Source organism: Hylobates moloch, unplaced genomic scaffold (genome assembly GCF_009828535.3).
Source record: "Hylobates moloch isolate HMO894 unplaced genomic scaffold, HMol_V3 SCAFFOLD_5, whole genome shotgun sequence".
Classification (NCBI taxonomy): domain Eukaryota; kingdom Metazoa; phylum Chordata; class Mammalia; order Primates; family Hylobatidae; genus Hylobates; species Hylobates moloch.
Genome location: NW_026652280.1, coordinates 97,959,405 through 97,969,638, shown reverse-complemented (window position 1 = coordinate 97,969,638; position 10,234 = coordinate 97,959,405). Strand labels below are relative to the sequence as shown.

General features: G+C 44.9%; 1 long non-coding RNA gene across 1 annotated transcript; it reads left to right on the top strand.

Moving 5' to 3' along the window:
* The first annotated feature begins 214 nt into the window (after positions 1 to 214).
* LOC131383635 (uncharacterized) lies at positions 215 to 9,089 on the top strand. Its single transcript, XR_009213800.1, has 3 exons — positions 215 to 1,663; positions 5,849 to 5,985; positions 7,704 to 9,089. It is a non-coding gene; the product is annotated as an uncharacterized LOC131383635 (long non-coding RNA).
* The last annotated feature ends 1,145 nt before the right edge of the window (positions 9,090 to 10,234 follow it).

Here is a 10,234-nt window from a genome sequence, read left to right as displayed (position 1 = left end):
CCCGCTTCAGTCAGGAGGTGTGTGGCCTGAAGGAGTTGGTAAATAAGGGGGCTGTTTGTGATATGGGGCCTTTTGGCAGTGAGGAATCCACTCTCTTGCCAGATGGCAGCATGGGGATGAAAAATGTGATATGCATATTTGGAGTCTGTGTAAATGTTGACTCACTCGTTTGTCTTTGGAAAGGGTTGGGGCTCTGGTGAGAGCTATGAGTTCTGTTTTTTGAAAGGAGGTTCCTGGAGGTAGGGGTTTAGCTTTAGTTACTCAGTCAAGGGAAACAATCACATACCCAGCAATTTTGGGGGAGCCAGTGGGCCTGGAAGAGGAGCCATTTATAAATAGCTGGTCATTGGGGTTGGTGAGAGGCTCGGAGGAAATGCTTGAAAAGTGTGGCTGTAGGTGATCTAGGATGTCAGGGCAAGAATGAGTAGGAGGGGAAGAGGATATGGGGAGTAAGGATGCTGGGTTGAGAGGAGCACTTTTGGCAAGACTGAATTCAGGATTTTTGATAAAGAGGGTATGGAATAATTGAATCCGGGAAGGAAGAAGGGAGCTTAATGCTTGGGAGGAAAGGAGATTTCGTAGATTATGAGGACTGTGGACGGTGGTATTTTGGCTGAATGTTAAGGAGCTGCTGTCCACAAACTAAGTAAAGGAAATATTTAGAAGGGGTTGGTCTGTTACGTTTTGAAAGGGTATAAGAAAGGTTTGAACAGTGTTTACACAGAAGTGTGCAGGGTCTTGAGAGGTAGAAATTTCAGGTAAGAGCATGGCTGGGTTTAGATGAGAGCTGGTTAGCACGGTGATTTGGAGAGTTTTTATGAGTAGAGCATACAGTTGGAGAAGCTGTGAGGCAGAGATGAAACTTAGTACACTGTGGTGAGTTAGCATGTTTTTGATGTTATGGGTTGAATAAACTGTTAGATTGGCATGGAGAGATGGTTTTAGGTTTTTAAGGTGAGGACAGCAGCTGCTGCCAATGCTTGGAGACAGGCAGGCTGTTTGAGAACTGTGGCTTTAAGCTGTTTAGAGAGGTAGGCAACAGCCTGGAGGATGGGTCCTTTAGACCGGGTTAGAACACCTAGTGGAACTTTATGCCATTCGTTGGTATAGAGGGAGAAAGGTTTGGTGAGGTCTGGGAGAGTGAGGATGGGGCTGAGGTGAGAGATTTTTGGAGTAGACAGAAAGGTTGGGTAATAGGCTATGCAGAGTTTAAAGGCTCATGGAGAGGGCCTTTAGTAGCTTGGTATAACGGTTTGGCAAGTAGAGCAAAGGAGGGAAACTAGAGCCTAAAATATCCTGCTAGTCCTAGAAAAGAGAGAATTTCTTGTTTAGTTTGTGGAGGCCGGAGGGACTGGAGGAGGGATATGCAGTGGGTTGTGAGCCTTCAGGTTTGCAGGGTAAGGGCTAGGCCTAGGTAGGTGACTGAGGGGGTGTATATTTGTGTTTTTTTAGGGGAGACCTAATACCTCTGTTCTGCTAAGAAGTTTAAAAGAGAGAGATAGTCTGGGCATTGCAGTTTTTTTGAGAGGGGCTACACAGGAGCAGATTATTAACACATTGAAGGACAGTGGATGCTTTTAGGGATAAGGTACAGAGGTCGTGAGCAAGGGCCTGCCTAAAAAGGTGGGGGCTGTCTCTGAAACCTTGAGGTAGTACCCACCAGGTAAGCTGACATGAAAGGTGGGTGTTGGGGTTTTTTAATGTAAAGGCAAAGAGGTTTTGGGAATTAGGGTGTAAAGGAATTGTGAAAAAAGCATCTTTTAGGCTTAGAATAGAAAAATGGGTGGTATTGGAGGGAATTGTGGAAAGTAAAGTGTATGGATTAGGAATTACTGGACATACTGGGAGTAAAGCTTGGTTAATAAACCTGAGGTCCTGGACTAAGCAATAAGTTTTATCTGGCTTTTTAACAGGTAGAATTGGTGTATTAAAAGGGCAGTCTGTTGGGTGGAGTAGGTGACTGGTGAGGAGGCAAGAAATGATAGGCTTTAGGCCTATGAGAGCTGCTTAGGGGATGCAATACTGCTCTGGTGATAGGAACTGGATGGGGTTAACTACAGATGGGGAATAAGGAAAGGTTGCATGTTTTAAGGTGAGAGGTTGGAGGAGTAGAAGAAAGTTGGAAATATTAGAGGGGTCTGGATGGATGTGTTGGGTGTTGGGTACTATGGGGAACGTGGAAGTGGAGAGTAGTGTGGAGTTTTGAAAGGATGTTTTTGCCTAGGAGTGGAGTTGGATATGAAGGCCGTACTGAGAAAGAGTGAGTGAAGGAAAAGGTGTGTAGGGAGCAGAAAAGTGGAGGGGTGGCTTGGGGTTTGGAGATTTGTCCATCACTTCCCACAACAGAGACTTGGGAGGACTGGGTGGGTCCTGAAAAATTAGGTAAAGCAGAATAGGTTGCCCTGGTATTCATTAAAAAATATACTGGCCTACTTGCCACCATCAGGGTTACCCTTGGCTTGGATGAAGAGATGGTAGTTGCCAGGGTGTCCATTCTAGGGGACCGTTAGTCTTCAGCGGCAAGGCCAATGAGTTCCTAGTAGGAGGTTTTGGCCAGCTCAGGAAGGGATGGGGGTGGTCCTTGTTGGGGCAGCTCACAGTCCAACTTCCAGTGGTGTCCTCTGCAAAGGGGGCATGGCCTGGTGGGCTTACCTGGGTGTGGGCATTGCCTGGGCCAGTGGCCTTTATTGCCGCATTTGAAACAGGAGTCAGGTGGAGGTGGATTATTAGGAGGCTTCCGTGTAGAGCCACGGCCCAGTGGGCCTGCAGGGCCTCTGATGGCGGAGGCAAGCATTTGAAACTCTGCCTGTTTTTGTCTTTTACTTTCCTCATTGTGATTGTTAAAAGGCATTGAAGGCTAAATTAAGAAGGTTTTGTTGTGGGGTTTGAGGGCCGTTGTCAAGCTTCTGAAGCTTGTGCCAAATATTGGGGGGTGGATTGGGAGATGAACTGAAGGTTTAAGATAGTGGTTCCTTTTGGGCTGGCTGGGTCTAGCTTGATATATAGGCTTATGGCTTTAGTTAAACGAGAGAGAAAAAGGGCTGGGTTTTTGTCAGGACTTTGGGTGATTTCTGAAAGTTTTTTTTTGTAGTTTACTGCTTTATGGGCACTCTTTTTGAGCCCTGCAAGCAGATATATAATTGTGTGGTCTTGATGGCAGTGCCCAGAGGCCTTGTTTGATCATTCCACTGGGGTTCCTGGTTGGGGACTGCCTCTGTGCTAGTAGGCTGGGTAGGAGCTTGGTGACGAATTGTATTGGTATGTGCCTGAGCTAGGGTTTGGAAACGGTTCTGGTTTTTTGGGGTGAGGGTGGAAAAGAGGATAACATAGAGGTTATGCTAAGTTAGTTTATAAGACTGGGTAAGGTACTGAAACTTTTTAATATAAGAGGTTGGGGTTTTTGGGAATGAACTGAGTCTTTTGTTAATTAGAGAGAGATTAGTGAGGGAGAAGGGAACTTTAACAATACCTTTAGCTCCTGCTACTTCCTGAAGGGGAAGCAAGGGAGCTGGTTGCTGAGCATGTTGGGCCCAAGAGCAGGTGAGAGGCAGAGATGCAGAGGATTCAGAGTAGGAGGCAGGATGGTTGGAGAGAAGGGGAGAGAGAGAGCCTGAGCAGAGACATACAGTGGGGGGTCATGCTGTTCCAGTGGAGGATCATGATGCTGTTGGGAAGGAGGAAAATCGGCAAGTCAAAGGAAGAGGGGTTGTTGGCCGGGGCTATTGGGTTGAGGGGAGCAGTGGGCGAGTCAGGTTTGGAGCGCATGAGGAGAATTTGAAAAGTAGAGCAGGATCGGCAGAGGGAAGGATGACTAAGGAGAGTAAAGAAAGCCTGAACATAAGGAATCTCAGACCACTTCCCATTGCGGTAGCAAAAGTTGTCTAAGTCTCTGAGCACGTGGGAGTTGAAAGTGCCATTTTTGGGCCATTGGGAGCCAGGGTCTAATTTGTATTGAGGCCATGCGGTATTGAAGTAAAAGATAAGCCTCTTAGGGCGGATTTCTGAACGGAGGCCGACAGCCTTGAGATTGCGGAGGAGACAGCTAAGCTGGGTAGTTTTAGGAGGAGTAGACTGAGAGGCTCTCATAGCGAATGGAGCGTGGTGGGGTGGGGGGCGGTGGTAGAGGAATAAGAGACTGCTGGTGGTGACAAGGACGACGGGAGGGCTTGCCCGGAATAGAGGAGGTAACCGCTGTGTCGGGCGTTCCTGAAATGGAGGGACCAGAGGCCCGGAGGCCGGAGGAAGCACTTGGCCCAGAGCTGGGGTTTTCGGAAACGGAGAGAGGGACGGGTTCGGGGGAAGGGCAACAGTCTCTTTTTACCCACCCTGGCGGAGGTTTTGATGGTGGATGAGGTCGCCAGCAAAGGGAGAATCTAGGAGATTCTCTGGGTCTTCGGCAGGTTCGGGAAAGGTGAGAATGGCCAGGAGAGCGGTGATGGGGAGGGAGGGAGAGAGAGAGAGAGAGTGAGTCCCGGCCAGAGTCTATCCCCTTCCAGGCTTCAGGCACCAGGATGTAAGGGCAGCTGAGAGAAAGGAAGAACAGACCCAAAGTCAGGCGACTAAGTTTACTGAACCTGCCGGGCTGCTCCACCACACTCAGAGGAGGCAGCGCCAAGCTTACAGAATGAGGGGTTTATAGTGGGGAGGGAGTTTGAGGGAGTTTTTTGGTATGGCTGCATCCTGGGGTTGTTTGCTGGTTAATTTTGCCAAATATCATCTGGTGACATTTATGATAGCAGGAACTTACAGGAGGGTATAGTTTGTTTATGCTTCCCACGACCTCCCCTTTTGTGGTCCGGATAGTTTGTAATTGGGGTTTGCTTACAGCAGCAGGGTCTGATAAGTGAAGTTTGCTGGCTTCACCGCAAAGTTTGCTGGCACCTAGATAAGGGCTTAGAAATGTAAACAGGCTTGGGGGAAAGAGTGGGGCGGCAGGGAAAGGAGTTGCAGAGTGGGGAGGGGAGGGCAGCACGGAGACATTTCAAGAAGCTTTTTGGGGGCAGTTTGTCCCTAACACCTGTATAAGGCACTTACCATGAATGCAGCTTGTAGGACTGGAAGTTGCTCTGAGAAGTGGGTGAGTCGTGAGTGAATGTGAAGACCTAGACATTACTGTACACTATTGTAGGCTTTATAAACAGTGCATACTTAGGCTACACTCAATTTACTTTAAAGTATTTTTTTCTCAGTAATAAATTAACTGTAGCTTACTGCAACTTTTTTACTTTTAGTTCTTTAACTTTATAATTCTTTGATAACAACACAGCTTAAAATGCAAAAACATACAGCTATATAAAATATTTTCTCCTTTGTACATCCTTATTCTATATGCTATTTTCTATGTTAACATTTTTTACTTTTTAATATTTTTGTTAAAAACTAAGACACAAACATACTCATAACACAGAGTCAGGATCATCAATGACACTGTCATCCACCTGCACATCTTGACCCACTGAGAGTTCTTCAGAGGCAATAGCATGCATGGAGCTGTCATCTTCTAGGATCATAATGCCTTCTTCTGGAATACCTCTGGAGGACCTGCCTCAGGCTGCTTTACAGTTAATTTTTAATAAGTAGGAGTATACTCTAACATAACAGTAAAAATATAGTAAGTACATAAACCAGTCACATAGCACTTTAGTATAATCATCAAGTATTCTGCACTGTACACAATTGTGTGTGCTATACTTTTATATGACTGGCAGTGCAATAGGTTTGCTTACAACAGCGTCGCCACAAACACATGACTAATGCATTTTGCTAAGACATTGCAATGACTACAGCATCACTAGACAATAGGAATTATTTCAGCTCCATTGTCATTTTTTTTTTTTTTTGAGACAAGGTCTTACTCTGAGAACCAGGCTGCAGTGCAGTATCATGATCATGGATCACTACAGCCTCAAACTCTCAGGCTCTGGAGATCCTCTCCCCTCAGCCTCCCAAGTAGCTGGGACCACAGGCACCTACTACCATGCCCAGGTAATCTTTTGGATTATTTTTGTAGAGATGGTCTCCCTATGTTGCCCAGGCTGGTCTTGAACTCTTGGGCTGAAGTGATCTTCCAACCTCAGCCTCCCAAAGTCTAGGATTGCAGGCATGAGCCGCCGTGTGCAGCCAGCTTCATTATAGTCTTATGGGACCACCATTGTATATGTGGTCCATCATTGATTGAAACGTTGCTAAGTGGCTTATGACTGTAATTTATCCTTTTAATCACCTAAATAGTACACCAGTATGTGGATAAACTATAACTGATTTAGCCAGTGTGTTATGGTGGTCAAGAGCAAGAGCTATAGGACCCAACTCCAATGCTTGAATCCCAGCTCTGCCACTTAATAACTATGAGAATTTGGACAAGATTGTTAACTTATCAGTGTTGGAGTTTCCTGGCCATAATAATGATTTTGGCAGGCTAGAATGTGTAGCTCACTTGTTGAGGTCTTCTTTGCATATTTGTCATTAAAGGACAGCCAGGATAAAATGCACCCTGCCTCACTTCCCTGCGATAAGTCGTGTTGAGGAAGGTAGAGCAGGGAGAAGGGAGCAGGAGCAGGAAAACAGGAGGAGGATGTAGCTTTAAATGGAATGGGGAGGAAAGGACCAGGGTAGATCCCACTGAGAAGGGAGCATTCCTAAAAGACCTGAAAGAGGACAGGAAATGAGACAGGTAAACACCTGGAAGAAGAGAATTCTAGGCAGAATCAAAGGCCTTGAAGCAGGAGCATGCCTGGTCTGTTGAAGGAAATAGAAAAAACCCCAGTGTCTTAGAGTAGATTGAGGAAAGAGGAAAGCATGGGATATGAGGTCAGATGGTGCAGGGCCTTGCAGGTAAAGTGGGAGCCACGGGAAAGTTCTGAGCTAAGGAATAATATGATGGAACTGATGTTTAGAAAAGATCACTTGCCACTATTTTGAGACTAAATATTAGGAGGCTAGAAATAGGCACAGGGATACTGTGGGGCTATGCAATAGTCCAGGTAAGAGACGAAGGTCATATGGTAAGTAGTTATACCATAAATATATACATTGAATAAAAAAATATTGTTTGCTAATAGAAAGTGGGGTGTGAGAAAAAGAACAAAGTCAAGGATGGCACCAATATTTTGTGGCTGCAACAAATGGAGTAATAGAGATGACATTTATTGGGATGGGAAGACTGTATGGGAAGCGCGTTTGGGGAGTTTGAAAACCAAGCTGGAGATTCCTGTTATACATCCTAGTGGAGCTGTGAAGTAAGAAGTTAGATATTCACAATGTGGCATCCATAGGAGGGATCTGGCTGAAAATGACAGAGTAGCCAATGTTTTTAAAACCATGAGACACTATGACAGCTTTGTTAGTTTTCTGTTTTTGTCACAATAAATCAGCACTAATGTAGGCACTTAGAACAAAACCTATTTATTATTTTACAATACTGGAGGTCAGAATTCTGGTACAAGCCTAATTGGAAAAAAGTCCTTGTGTCGTTAGGGTATGTTCCTTTTTGCTCATTCTGGCAAATGTAGTTCTTTGTGGTTTTAAGATTGAGATCCTCGTTTTCTTGCTGGATATAAACTGGGATCCTTTCTTAGCTTCTAGAGCCTACTGCATTTCCTTGACTTGAGGTCCCCTTACTCCATCTTCAAGGCCAAAAACAGTGGAACAAGTTTTCACCTTGTATGTCCCTGACTTACTTTTCTTCTTCTTCCAATTTTTAGGACTCATGTGATTATACTGAACTGACCCAGATAACCCAGGATAATTCACATCTCAAGACCCTTAAACTTGATGACGTCTGCAAAGTCCCTTTTGCTGTAAGGTTATATTGGCATAGGATCCAGGAATTAGTGCAGAGCCACAACCTCAGAAAGAAAATGAGAGTGGATAATGAAGACAGATCATCTGGGTGTAAACCTGGGGATATTCCAGAATATAGAGGTTAGAGAGATAAGAAAGAAAGTAGTAAGGAAAGTAAGGAGCAGCCTCTAAGTAGAAGGAAAAGAATGGTGAGTGGTGATTGGAGGTGAAGACAGTTTCAAGGAAGGGTATGTTAATTGCTGCTGACACATCAAGGAAGATGAGGACTGAGCATTGACCATTGGATTTAGCAACATGGAGTTTCCTGCTGACCTGGACCTGAGCAGTTTTAATGGAGTGGTGGGGGCAATGCATGACAGAAGAGAATTCAAGACAGAGGGGGCTTTTCCAAAAAAAAAAAGGTATACAAATGGTTAATGTGCAACATGGAAAGATGTTCACCAATATTAGTCATTTGGGAAATGAAAATCAAAAGCACAATGAGTTATCAGTTCACACACACTCAGAAGGCAATAATCAAAGAAATGGACAATAGCAAGGGTTGGGAAGGATATGGAGATATTCTCCCACACTGCTGGTGGAATGTAAAAATGGTGAAGGTGAAGGTGGAAAAATGGAAATGAAGTATTGAGAGGGAGATGGAATATGAGAAGCTGACAGATAACCCAAAGGAACAAACTGACTGATTGGGCATCTGAAATGAGTAAGAAGGAGTCAAAAATGAGCAAAATTATGCCTCTCTGTGGATGCAAATCATATCTCCATTATTTACACTCAGGAGAACTTGTATGAAGTAGTTAATTTCTCTGGATTTTGGCTTTTTCATGTGTACAATGGGGGGTTTATGCCTCACAGAGTTGTAGAAACTGTAAATGAGAGACTTATGAAAAGCCTACTTAATGACATTATGAATAATAATATCATCAGCGGAAGGTGATTTGAGGATGTGATGCTGTTATCCCTGACATGGGCAAGAGGGAACTTGCACAAAGACCAAGGAAGAAAATATCTCTTCTCTGAATGTCTTGTCTGTATTTGAGTGCAATGTCCTTTATTCCATGTCTTCCACCCAATCAGGGCCCTACTGCCACTTAAGTGGTAATTTCTCTTTCAATCATTAGTTGTTCCAGCACCAAGAAGCTTAGCTTGAGTTGAGGCACCTGAATCAGGAGGCCAGGATCCTTGGGAGATTGACAACAGGAGGATACTTCTATCAGAATACTCCAGGATTCCAACAGTATCTTAGTCTATTTGGCTACTATAATAAAATACCTTAGATGTATAAATCACTGGGAAATTTGTATATAATAGAAATTTATTTCTCACAGTCTGGAGGCTGAGAAGTCTAATATCAAGGCACCAGTAGATTCAGGATCTGGTAAGGCAGATTCAGGGTCTCTTCATCTCACCTTCAGCTCCATAGATGACATCTTATTGTGACATCATCACATAGCAGAGGGGGAAACACTGCACTCAGTGGGGGAAGGGGAGAACAGTATGTCCTCACATGATGGAAGGTGGGAACACCATGTCCTCACATTATGGAAGCAGGCAATACTGTGTCCTCACATGATGGAAAGTGGGAACACCGTGTCCTCACATGGTGGAAGAGGTAATACTTTGTCCTCACATGGTGGAAGGGGCAATACTGTGTCCTCACATGATGGAAAGCAGGAACACTGTGTCCTCACATGGTGGAAGGGGCAATACTTTGTCCTTACATGGTGGAAGGGGCAATACTGTGTCGTTACATAGTGGAAGCAGGGAACACTATGTCCTTACATAATGGAAGGAGAAACACCATGTCCTCATATGTTGGAAGTGGGGAACACCATGTCCTCATATGGAGAAAGGGGGTAAGACTATGTCCTCACATGGTGGAAGGGAGCAACACTGTGTCCTCACATGGTGAAAGGCAGGAACATCATGTCCTTATATGGTGGAAGGGGGAAACACAATGTCTTCACATGATCCAAGGCAGGAACACTGTCCTCACATGGTGGAAGGAAGAACACTGTGCCCTCATATGGTTGAAGTGACGGAAGGGCAAAAGGGGCGACACTGTCCTCAAGCCATTTTATGAGTACCAATCCCATTCTTGGGACCTAATCACCTCCTAAAAGCCCCCTCTTCTTCATGCTTTTGCATTGGGGATTAAGTTCCAACATGAAACATCCAAACCATAGCAAGGGTCTTCAGTGACCATTGTCATGAGGGGAAAAGATGGGAGCTTTGGAATCATCCAGTGTTGGATCTAAGGCTTTGCTCTGCCACCAACTAGTTTTGAATACTGTTGACCTATACCAACTATAGTAGGTTCTTATAACAATTAAGGCCGGGCGCGGTGGCTCACGCTTGTAATCCCAGCACTTTGGGAGGCCGAGGCGGGCGGATCACGAGGTCAGGAGATTGAGACCACGGTGAAACCCCG